Here is a 13,018-nt window from a genome sequence, read left to right as displayed (position 1 = left end):
CCTTTGACTGCTTTCTCCAGGGGGGAAAGAGAATACAAAAGAATTAAAGGATCATGTCCAGGTATAAAAGCACAGGTGGTACTCCCACCCTGGCCCTCTCTCTTCCCAGGAGCCTAGAAGATGTCGTTAGCAACAACTATTAGCAAACCATCTCCCCACAATTGGCCTTGTTTCTATTAGTAACAATAATGTTTAATGATAAGATATCCAGGAAGATCAAAATAGTCCTTGCTGATTTGAGGGCAAATCATGCAGGAGCAAGAGTAGATGGGATGATGAAGCAGAATGGGAGTGGATTATGGCTAATTCAATCTCTCGTGCAGAAAAAAAAAAAAAAATTCTAGATGTGTTTTGTTTTGACTCACTTGAGTCATTGACTCCTGAGTCATTGACACTTGCCACCCATTCAGTGAGGGGCCTTTGTCTGGGCCCAGACCCCCAAGGAGAAAGCCACAAGGCATGAGGCGTGGAAACTGAGAGGCCAGCCTTCTCGCTGCCCGGGTCACTGTGCCCTCCCCACCAGCCTTCTCTTCTGGGCACAGGGCTGTGCCTTCCGGAAACTCTCCCCAGGCGCTGTGACGCCATTTCACAAAGACAAAGTCTTCCTTTATTCCGTTAAACCCAGGAGAAAATGAAAAATGAAAAGACTACTTTGCAGGACGCCTGGATGGCTCAGTGGTTGAGTGTCTGCCTTCAGCTCAGGGTGTGACCCTGGAGTCCCAGGATCGAGTCCCACATCGGGCTTCTTGCATGGAGCCTGCTTCTCCCTCTGCTGTGCTTCTGCCTGTCTCTCATGAATAAACAAATACGGTTTTAAAAAGAAAAGACTACTTTACTGAAGGGAAAAGAAAAGAATCTTTTCTAAAGGCCATTAAATGCATACTGCCCTACTAGTTCTAGTGAAAGGTTTCACTTAACACCTAAATTTATCACTGGGCTGAGCTGGGGTCTCCCCAGGAATCCAGATTTCTCATTGTTTGTTTGTTCAAACACAAGGCAAGTCAGGAGCAATTTATCAGCACAATCCCATTGAACCCGGTGGCTACTTGTTTCCGCCTAGTGGGACTGAGTTGCTGTTGGCAGGAACACTGGACGCCAATTCCTTCTCTCAGTCCTAATCATGCCTGCCTTCTTATGTACTCACGGGATCTGCTGTCATATCCTTCATGCACAGGAACCTCCTTGGATGCTGCTCCCCAGGGATTCATCAAGAACGAACATTACAGCGTCCCCACTTCTCTGATGGGTCAAATGCTCCCTGTTACTCTGGGGATGGCAGAGGGTGAAGAGTGGACACCAACATGGGGCTCGGGATTGTTTGCTTGCCTGTTTGTGTAGGTAGGGACCTCATTTCTGTTCCAAGTAAGATTCTGATTTGAAAAGAACTGTCTGCTGCATGTCCCCACAGAAGCAATAAAATTCCCCCCCTCCCGACTCCCCTAAAATTCAAAGAGGGAGGGAGTCTGCTTCATGCTCATCACCTCTCTCCTGTCATCGGGGTGAATGGGGATGCATGCACTCACTCCCAAGCTGGCTCAGTGAACAAGCAGTGAACTTGTCCCCGCAGCAGAAGCAGAGGGGGCTTTGATTGGTTCTTCCAAACAAGACATTTTTAGAGTTGTGTCTGTCCCTTCTTCATTTGGGTCCCGTTCCTCTTAATTTGGGCCTGTTCTTGCCTCCAGTTGTGAAGGAGATGGGTCTTCGGAAATCTTTTTTTTTTTTCCCATGCTTTTATGTTATATATGGGGAATGTGATGCCTGAGGAGTTCCCGTTACCTTATTTGGGGAAACACGCTACTCAGTTTTTACAGTATTTTTTACATTGTGAATCTTTAAAAATTGGTTTTCCAGGAAAGCACCAGTCCTACCATGGACTCTAGTTTGTCTCTAACACCCAGAACATCCGAGTTACCAGGAAACAATGCTCGCCCCGAATGGTGGCTAGCGGAGAATTGATACCCTGTGGTTTCATCAAATCTTAGATACCAGTTGAGTATAAGACACTCAATTATTGTATGTGGTACTAAGAAAAAAATAATGCATACACAGAAATTTCTAAGATTTCTTCACATTAAGGAAATGATGATTTATATCATGTCTTGACCTCATCGCTGATTGCCTTTTCCACGATGCTGTCATTTGGGGCCCTAAAAGTATTTTTAAAAAACAAAACATAAAAGGATAAAAGTCCTTCCACTATTCTCTGGTATTTGTTTTCAGACTTCCTTTGCCTGGCTGGTCTGACAGGCAGCCGTGTACACTGTCCAGGGAAGGAGGACCCTCCCTGCATGTAGGTGCCCTCTTTGAGATTCCAGAAAGCACTTGGTTGCCGCTTTGCAAGAACGTAAGGAATTACAGACATTCCTTTCATGACAAATCCTTGTTTCCATACTACCAAATTTGTGCCTCCTCTGTCTTTCTTTGGACTCTGTAGCTTCTCGTTTTAATGCCAAATCATACTGTAATCCTTCTCAGAGACATTTTAAGCACCCATTAAACCATTAAACACATATGGTTGTGGCAATTCACAGAATGCAGCCGACGTGGCCGAGATAACAGGAGGTGCGAATGGGTTTGTGGGAGTCGACAGCAGTGGTGGCTTCCCCGGGAATGCTGCCTGGTCCTGCCTTGCCCAGCACACAGCGATGGGAAGATGCATTCCACTTTCTGCTTCACTGAAATTGGTGGGGGGGGGGGGTAGGTGCACAGAATGGGGTAGGTGCACGGGATGGTACGCAGGTAAGTGCATAGGATGATGCCCAGGTAGGTGTGCGGGAAGGTGCACAGGTAGGTGAGCAGGATGGTGCACGGGTAGCTGCGGGGTAGGTGTGTGGGTATGTGCACAGGATGGTGCAAGGGTAAGTACGTGGGATGGTGCCCAGGTAGGTGTGCGGGAAGGTGTGCAGGATGGTGCGCGGGATGTGCCCGAGTAGGTGCGCAGGATGGTGCGCGGGGTGGTGCATGGGATGCGCACCTAAGACATTGGGCAACACTCAGGGTTCCTCTTTGGAAGCCTATTGTTCCAGCCCCTTTGAAGCTGGGATTTGACGTCCCCCTTCAAATTACCAGAGGCCCTTAATCATCTCCCAAAGAAAAGGTCATGGAGGCAGATTTTAAAAAGATGGTTTCAAGTCAGTAGCAGCATTCCTCAGCACTGGCTGCACGTTGGAGCTAACTGAGGAATTTTGAAAAACTACAAACAGGGGCGCCTGGGTTGCTCAGGTGGTTAAGTATCTATTTCGGCCCAGGTCATGATCCCAGAGCCCCGAGTTGGAGCCCTGTATGAGGTTCCTTGCCCAGCAGAAAGCCTGCTTCTCCCTCTCCCTCTCCAGCTCCTCCTCCTTCTCTCTCTCTGTGTCAAATAGCTAAATAAATAAATAAGTAAAAATCTTAGGAAAAAAAAAGAATACAAACAAACAAAGGATGCTAGCCCCAAACGCATTAAATCCGAGTCTCTAGGGATGGGGCCCTGGCACCAGGCACCAGGTGATTTTGGAAAGGTCTCTAGGAGGCACCAGCGAGCCGGCCAGGAAGGAAACCACTGACAGGAACACAAGCAATCTCTTGGATTTCCAGAGAGCCAAGTCCTAGTGCATGTTACCCACGATGAAGAGCATGCATCTTCCTTGGAAACATCTGGATGTGGCAGCAGGTGGGCCAAGGGTTTATTGCATTTGGACCCCCCCCCCCCCCCGCCCGGTGTAGGCACCTTTCCCTCTCTCTTCTTTCTTTCTTCTTTCTTTTCTCTTTTGAATGCCAGGCTGGCAATCTGGCTGCACAGATCTATTTTAGCCCAGCCACACACTGAGCTTTTAAACCCTTCAAACTGTGTTAAACCGTGAACGCCCTATCATGCATAGAAAATAGACCTTCCAGGATTGTCTGAGCTCAGATCCTGATGGCAGATGTTTGGGCTTTTGGGGGGTCCTCCCTGGCCGCTCCCTGGGTTGGGCTAGTCAGTTCTACTCTATCTCCCCACCCCACCCCCACTCCGCTCCTTGGAGATGTCTCCCCAGCCCTAGGCTCTGACGGCTACGGACACGAACAACAGCGCCTGAGACTCTGCAGGATTCCAGGGGCTCCGCACAACCACTAGTTAGCTGCAGACAGCACATGGCAGATCCAAAGGAGGGTACCTGAGCTCAGCGCCAGGGACCAGAGTGCTGAAAAATACTTATCATAGCCTCATAGCCCTTGTCTAGCACTTTCCTGGGGTATGTTACATCTTGTAGTGGTGCCAAGATTGGCAAATGTCTAGCAAGGCCTTGGGGTCTTCCATCATAAGAGGAGAGATGTTTCAGGGGCGCCTGCGTGGCTCAGTGGTTGAGGGTCTGCCTTTGGCTCAGGGTGTGATCTTGGGGTCTTGGGATTAAGTTCTGCATTGGGCTCCCTGCAGGGAGCCTGCTTCTCCCCCTGCCTGTGTCTCTGCCTCTCTCTGTATCTCTCATGAATAAATAAGTCTTAAAAAAAAAAAAAAAGATGAGATATTTCTATCAGAAAGGAGATCTTTTTATAAAGATCCCACAGCCTTCTATTCCCACCCTTTTTGCACACTCTTTGGTTTGTTGGTTTCCTAAGCCTACAGACCCTGCATGATTAGGAAAGGGAAAGCAACCTGATTGGCAGGACTTCAGCTGGAGAGGGAGAGAGAGAATTTCACATGCAGAAACAGGGGAATTGTTTAAAATTTATTCTCCATGTGCCATCAATATATTTTCAAGGAAAACAGACGATAATGTGCTCATTTTTTAAACTTCCTTTGAGCTTTTGACGGAGGAGGTGCTGTTGGTGTCTCTGCATATTTTATTCAGATTTTGTCAGTATAATTTAGATAATGGTCTGTTTAAGAGAATTAGATAATCCCACCACTTGAAGGCGATCCATTCCTACGTCTCTTCACCAGGTCTCTGAACCGTAGTAAGTTTTCTTTTCTCTTCATGGACTTAGGATACGTTTCTTTGTGTAACTTCCTTTTCACAGGGCGAAGACACTAGACATGGCTGTGCGTATCACAAACAGCAGAAAGAGGAATCTGTGACCTGAAATCTCTTCTCCTTTCTCTTCTTCACACTTGGATAGCTTTTCTGAACAACCCATGGCATTCAGGGGAGACTATAGCTCATGGGAATGAAACAGAGAGAGATATGGTTTGTAATGAATTCTTAATCTATGCCATGAGACGTAATGTTCTTTAAGTTAAAGAAGTCATGGCCGACCATATGTCGCTGCCACATATAGTACAATAGATATTGTTATATGAGATTGAGCACATTGCCTAACCTCGTTAGGGCTCAGTTTCCCTGTTTATGAAAGGAGATCTTTATAGTATCTTCCTCAGAGGGTTTTGTGAAGATTAAAATGAATATCTAGGAAGAAGCTAATTAACTGATGAGTATTCAATTGAGCACATAATACCATGGTAGTTAGATGCTGTCGTCACTACCTCTGTTCTCCTGACGTGCTATAGGTAAGAACAAAGTACAAACAGCAGGTTTCTCCCATAACTTACAATTTACCTCCTCGACTTTTGTCTGGGATCTGAAACTCAGAGACCGAATTCAGAGAGCACGGTGAACCTGACTTTGAATCTGGATCAATTCCTGAGGTCAAGGGAAAAAGAATTCTTGTCCCCTCTAGGTAAGAATCTCGCTGGGGTAAGAATCAAATTGACGTGAGACAGGTTCACAGGAGAAAATCCAATTTAACAGTGTACCTACTGGGAATCCACAGACATGGAAATTGCACAGTGAGGCAAAATGAGGCATAGACGCCATCCTGAACTAAGGAGAAGGGGGTAGGGGTCTGGGACTTCAAAGGGAAAGAATGCAATTCCCAGGAAAATGAAAAAGAAGCAAGCATTTGGTAAACCGATGTTTGCTGGGCCACCCAGAAGCCACGGGACAAAGAGAGGACCTTGATGGAACAGACCTCGCGAGGTTCCTTCGGGCCACCCCACCTGCTTCCTACCATAACGCAGTTATCTGTGGTGAGTGCCCTCTTCCTGGAGCAGGTCCTCTACCTAAAGTCTTTTTAGGCAGTTGAGCGGGCAGGAAAGAGCTTTTCCAGAATCTGCTGGGTCTTGATTGCTTTTAACTGAAAATAATCTCTATGCCAAAGTGACCCATCTTGGGGAGGCCTGCCTTTGGCCCTACTCTGTCTACGGGCAGATTTGATGCAGTCATCAGAGGATCCAGAGGCATTTGAGGCTCCCCTTCTGTGAGTTCACCAGAGCCCTCCTCCACATATTAATCCCCAGAACTCCCTCCTAGCAATGCACTGTACAGTTTCTGGTTTTCAAGCATTATTATTTTACATGCCAACTTTATAACATCCTGACAACATATCCGTGTTGATCAAGAAAGGATTCACTGAACCTTTACGCCTACAGGCATTTATTTTGGCAATTATAATTGCACTTCTGAAGACACAGACTTGGGTAAAAATCCTACTAATGGTCTAAGGGAGACAAGGGCAGAGGCTGAGTTACATAGGCAAAAGGCTACAAAGGCAGGTCTCACTCAGGTCCTCTCTGCCAAATGGGGATCACAACTGAGTTAATTTGGATTGGTTGGGGGCACTGCACAAGCAAGGGATGGAAACTTATCGAGTTTCATGGGCTCCTTTCAAAGTGATGGGTGCTGCTGATCCAGAAGTCATGGTGAGGATGGAGTGAAGTCCAGGCTGAGGGCTTGCAGCTGACCAGAAGGTTTTTAAAAATTTCATGGTTTTTCCGATGAGGATGTGCACAAATCCTCCTCCCTTATGGCCTCCTGACCCTTTTTTTTTTTTTTTAAAGATGTTCTTAGCTAGGCTTGCTCGCTCCATCGTGATGTCTCCTTTCACATTAGCAACACCATTGTTACAGAGGAAAGAGCCCCAGAACCTGGGTGAGCTGCCCGCCATCCCTCAGTGAGTGAGAAATTTAGGGATGGGACTAATTTTAACCCCCATGCTTTCTCCAGCGCAAGCCGTCACTGCTGTAACAAAGTCAAAACAGCCTTCTTCACATCAAGGAGGCAGGCACACAGCTAAGAATCCCTAGATCAGTTTTTTTTTCAATCTTAAAGTTATTGAGTGTTGCTATGGGGACACAGCCCCCTCGTAATATCCTTTATGCTGCGTGGCTTAGGCAAAAAATAAAATCTACGAGTATTCCATTGCTTGACTTGGGCTTTCTCTTTCAACCTCTTCCCAGTTGTCACCTGTAGATACCCACCGGCCAGTGAATATCAACATGGACTGGCTTTGGGGTCTTGCCTCTTCTTTTCCTACCTGACATTTCTTGAAACTGACAATGAGCCTTACGGGGTTGGGGAGGGGAGCAGAAGGCTGGAGAAGCAAGTTGGGAGTGGAGTTAATAAATTCACTCAGGGGAGAAACTAGCTCGTAACTAAGAGCTTATATTTGATATCGAGCCAACTCTGCGTTCTCCTGAACAGCTAACGGTGTGACAACCTTCGGGGAGGAGCATCCCTTCTCTGTAGGCAATGCATGTGGTTTTCCAGCGGCCTAATGCATCCCCGGCACGATGACATCTGTGTTCCTATTTAAAACTCAAGGGTATACCACCTTTTTCTATCTGAGCTGTTAGCTTTTAAAAATACTTAAAAACCAATCAGCAACTAAATTGCATCTGAAGAGCTATTTCAATTATAGAATGGAGGCAGTTCCTCAGCAACCAAAGTATTTAAGAGCCGCAAAAATTAATGTGCATTTTAATGCTGATTTTCAGAGTATAATACACTTTGTAATTCATTTAAATGTATTCTGTGTGTTCTATTCTGGCTTCAGGCACAGCAGCAGTCCTTGAGACATTATAAAACTACATTTTAAAAGTTGTTTTTTTTTTAAGAGAAAAGTATTTAAAATCTAAGAAAGATAAACTGAGTGAAAACATAATTGGTCAGAATCTGAATACAGATGAGGTCTCTTCCTTGAATAACACCACTTAAAAGCACTCCCGTAGAACGATCTGTACCCCTTAAACAGACAACCTGCCGTTTGGGTCAGATCTAATAAAAATCTCATCTAATTGCCTTTTCTCTTCTCTTCGGATTTCGGACACAGCCTTCGGGTTTTCCAGCCACGCTCCTCATCGGAAGCTCCTGACTTGGCAGATAAATCCAGTAGAATTAGCGCCTCCACGGATGGTGTGTTTTAAAACTGAGTTAATCAAACATAAACGCTTTGCCCCAGAGCAATGGCAAGCAGTACATATGTCGGCAGCCCAAAGGAAGGAAAGTCAGCAAAGCAGACAGCTGCTTTTGCTCAGCGGTTGCCAACACCAAAGATGAAATGGATGTGCCGGGGGAGGATGGGAGCCCCCAGCACAGGGCAGGAGGTGCGACATGGATGTGCCAGCCCGGGCCACCTTTCTGCGAGGTCTTCAACAAGAAACAAGGGGAAGGATAAATTGCAACCAGAGGACATTAGAGGCAGAAGAGCCCTGTGCCTCTTCTTGGGCACTCCCTTTATCCCTTCACCCAGCAAATGGGCTGGCATTGCCCAGGAAATGACTGCAGACTCCCGGAAAGAGCCGAGCGCAGCCCACAACCCTGGCTCCCAGCTTCCTACCAGCCCGCAGCGTGCATGGAAGTCATTTGTCTCTGCTTTGTTCTGCAGCCATCACAAAACAGAAAGAACACATCCTTCTTTGGGACTTCTAGTGTGGGACAGGGTGATTTCTGACTTTGCCGGGTCCCAGATTCTGGATTCTTGGGGTTTTCATTGGCTGGAGCTGCGTTATGATCAATGACGTGCACAGACAGAGAGTGGTGACCTTCACCTGCCTTCCCCTGACTCCTCCTTCCTGAGGTTTGTACCCCTCCTTGTCCCTGAAGTCAGCACGGCTGCAAAGGGAGCCAACCGTGCACCCAACACAGAACCTCCTTCCCCGGCCCAGCCCGTGAGCCACCCTTTTCCGACCCATGCTGACGTCCCCGGGGGGCCGTCAGAGAAGACAAAAGCCATTTAACCAGCATTTAATGAGCACTTACTGTAAATGCAGAGTTAGGGGGATAGGGAAATGAATGATGGGTGAGCCACAGCTTCACCCATCAAAGAGAACCAAGTCCAGTGGATTGGAACTATCTGGGCATTCCATGTCTCTCACCTAAAAATAAACATTCTCTCAAACTTTGGGAAGAGTGGTTACGGGGTTCAGTTGAACTCAAGAGCCGAAGTTAGCACTGTAAGTTTGGAATATGGGATGAGCATAGATCTCCCGACCTGGTCTCCAAAGGTAGGAAACCAATCGTTGGGGATCTAAAGAAATCTCGGGCTAGCTCAGCCTGGCTCATGGGCTGGTCTGGGAGTCTGCTTTTCTGAGCTCTGGGTTCCCTATAAGGTACCTCTGCTGGGGAACAGGACTCTACAGTTTGCACGCTGAGCCATTACAACCCTAGAGCCCTCGCCCCGGGCCCCAGAGGATCCCCCGTCCCCAGGCATACCTAATATGCAAGTCCTGACACAGCCCCGGTGCCTCCTGCCCGGAGATCTCCATCTCCAAGCTTTCTCTTAGGAAGCCTTTGGGCCTGCTTCTGAGCCATCCACAGTGGCGGCTTTCATCCCAATACCCACTGCTATTCCTGACTGAGCTGGGAAACAGAGAGAGCTATTTATAAGCATTCTGGTGGCAATTTCCACAACGAGGAGGTGAGGCTGGTTTCTGATTTATGCCTTTCTAGCCAGCTGTCCCTTGTCATTTTACACATGCTGGCATGACATTTCCCTCCAGCCAATTTAATCCCGAAAAGTTTTGTTTCTTTCACACGTGAATGAAAAGTAAGCCTTTGACTTGAATCATCCCTCGCCCCTTGTAGAACTGTAATTTCACGGGTTCCATCTAATTTGTACACGGGTGTCTCGCTGAGCTGCGGGAAGAGGACGTGAACTCTCTTTAGGAAGGTTTGTACGGCTCACGACGGGGAGCTTCTTTCGCGGGGTGGGTGGGAGAATGAAATTAAGAATTTGGGGAGTAACTGGGATCTGAGTGATTTTTCTTTTTTAAATAAGTGTTCCTTCTCCACATATTTCTGAAAGCTAAAAATACAGCGAAAGCATGTACTCACAGCTAGTGGAAAGCTAAGCAGATTGAGAACTAGACAAGGAGGAGATATCATCCAATAATCTAAATGTCTCAAGTCAGTAGGGTGATAGATACCAAGTAAACCCACCATGTGAAACAGTCACCTGTAGATGAAAATGTGAATCATGGAATGGATGGACAGGTGTGCGGACAAGGGGTGGACATGATCCTGGGCCTTCAGAAACTTGAATGGTTGTAAATTATAACAAATCTCCAAGGCTCTCTGGAGATTCAATACAGCCAGAGCTTTGGCTTCAGCAGAGGCACTGAGTGCCAACTACCCCTTGCTTGGCGGTCCACTCTGGTGTGGCTCTGCACACGTTCCTGTTCACACTGCCCTGTTGGTGGTGTGGGGCGGGGGAGCTTTGAGGATGTGAAATCATATGTCATGAAATGAATGAGGAGATAAATATGAAAGATACTCTAACTGTGAAATCCTTTGAGTTATTTGAAATAAACCTGCCACTGACACAACAGAAACAATATTTTAATTTCAAGGGGCGCCTAGGGGGCTCAGTCAGTGAAACGCCTGCCTTCAGCTCAGGTCATGATCTCAGGGTCCTGGGATGGAGCCCTCCATCTGGTTCCCTGCTCAGCGGAGAATCTGCTTTTCCCTCTTCCTTGCCCCTCCCCTTTGCTTGTGTGCATGCTCTCTCTCTCTTTCTCTCTCTCTAAAATGAATAAATAAAAATCTTTAAAAATTTTAATTTCAGACCTGAAGGTGGGACCGACTGAGGACCAGGGTCTCAGTCCCAGAATAAAATGCTACCCACATCTCCACCTTGTAAGTGTGTTCAACCAATACTCATTGAATAGATGGGCCAATGGATTAATTGGGTGAGGTCTGAGTGAGGGATTCAAAATGATATTTTGAACTTTCCAGAGAATGGAAGTATTTAAATAAGATTCAACAGTACCCAGGATGGCAGGGACAAAATTTCTTTATTAAAGGAAGTGCTAAGAGAACCCAGATGGTTCTCACGTTTTCTTTGTATTCTCAGTTATTGAGATGGATTTAGGAGCCAGGTAAGACAACAGCCGCCACAAAACGTGAAAAGCCCGAAAGAGTCACAAAAGTCATCACGAAGCTCGGCAGCACCTCCCAAAACACTGGGAAATTAGCGCTTTTAAATCACAACATAAAAAAAAAAAAATCACAACCTATTTCAAGGACACAGAAAAGCATAGAGAATAAACTCTGTTAAACGGAACATTTAAACAAAGCATCAAACCCCTGCTTTCCCTTTCCTAATCCTAATAGGTCTTCCTTTCAAGAAATAACCACTCTGATGAAATTGATGTTAATCATCCTAGGAATTTTTTTTAATTGAATCTACTTGCCAGTGTGTGTATCCATAAATGATGCATTGTTTTTGCATCCTTCTTACCTTTTTAATAAACACTGCTGTATATCGCACCTATCTTTCCCTAACTTGTTTTTCATACTTGTGTTTGGGGGATTTATCCCATGTTGATTTATGTAGCTCAAGGTAATTTATTTTTACTGATGTAGAGCATTTATTATACTTTATGAATATGCCATGATTTACATCTCCATTTCCCTGGTGCTGTGTATTTCAGTCACTTTTCATGTATTTATTTATTTTCATGTTCCCTAACAAGGCTTCCCTGGACATTTCTTTTGGTGTTTCTTGGAGTGGTCAAGCAAGAGTAGCCCCAGGACAGTGCTTCTCAACCCTCTCCGCACATTAGAGAACTTTTTTAAAAGATTTTATTTATTTATTCATGAAAGAGACAGAGAGAGGCAGAGACACAGGCAGAGAGAGACACAGGCTCCCTGCAGGGAGGCCAGTTAGGGACTCGATCCCAGAATCCCGGGATCACGCCCTGAGCCAAAGGGAGACACTCAAACGCTGAGCCACCCAGGTGTCCCCCATTAGAGAACTTTAAGAAAAATACTGTCCCTTCAGCCCTACATCCAAAGTCCTGACTTAATTGGTCTAGGGAATTTTTATATTCTAGTGATAGAAAAGAAAGAAAATAAACAAAGGTATAGATTTGAAAATATTGAGTAGCGATACAAAATAGAAGGAAAATGAAACAGGGTAATCCTACAGAGCCTGGATCCAGGGAAGAGTATCCCATGGAAGTGACTCTGAAGTTGAGACAAGGGACCAAGGGGTCACCATGTGAAGACTGAAGAGAAGGAGCATGTCTGCTGGTGGAGTGGATGGATGTCTGACAGCCTGCTCCTGACACCCTTGGGGCCTAGGGCAGGAGCACCGATGCAGGCATGTGTACCACATGCCTAAATATTCAAAAGTCATAATTCAAGCTAACTTTGGAAGACTCTATGTTCTATCTTTCTACTTTAACCACTGTACCATCATGATGACAAATTCTATTATTTATTTATTTATTTATTTATTTATTTATTTTTAAAGATTTTATTTATTTATTCATGAGAGACACAAAGAAAGAGGCAGAGATACAGGCAGAGGGAGAAGCAGGCTTCCTGCGGGGATCCCAATGTGGGACTCGATCCCTGGACTCTAGGATCATGTCCTGAACCGAAGGCAGGCACCCAACCGCTGAGCCACCCAAGCATCCAACAAATTTTAAAAATAAGAGTAAAGTTATGGACTCTATCAGAGGCAAAGTCATCAAAATACCAATGGCAACTGAATTTATAATTATTACACGTGTGTGGATATGTGTGGATGCAACCATGACATTCAGATGAATAATAAAATAAAGACATAAATAATTTACATATGAATTTACATTTATTTCATCAAATTTGTTTTGTTGGTTTCATTTCAATGAAATCATTTATGAATTGTTATAATCAGTATTTACATAATTTGTTTTACAGACAGCAATGATCTAAAGGATTAAAAATAGGATCTATTTTTACATTTTTACAATTATATACAATTCAAACACATCTTCATTAAAAATGTAGAGTAA

General features: G+C 45.4%; 1 long non-coding RNA gene across 1 annotated transcript; it reads left to right on the top strand.

Moving 5' to 3' along the window:
• The first annotated feature begins 3,574 nt into the window (after positions 1–3,574).
• LOC125753280 (uncharacterized) lies at positions 3,575–11,499 on the top strand. The gene is made up of 3 exons (XR_007404704.1): positions 3,575–3,652; positions 4,981–5,986; positions 8,068–11,499. It is a non-coding gene; the product is annotated as an uncharacterized LOC125753280 (long non-coding RNA).
• The last annotated feature ends 1,519 nt before the right edge of the window (positions 11,500–13,018 follow it).

The sequence above is a fragment of the Canis lupus genome, chromosome 2 (genome assembly GCF_003254725.2).
Source record: "Canis lupus dingo isolate Sandy chromosome 2, ASM325472v2, whole genome shotgun sequence".
NCBI classification, from domain to species: domain Eukaryota; kingdom Metazoa; phylum Chordata; class Mammalia; order Carnivora; family Canidae; genus Canis; species Canis lupus.
Note: the sequence above shows the minus strand (reverse complement) of the source record. Positions and strands in the feature narration are given on the sequence as shown.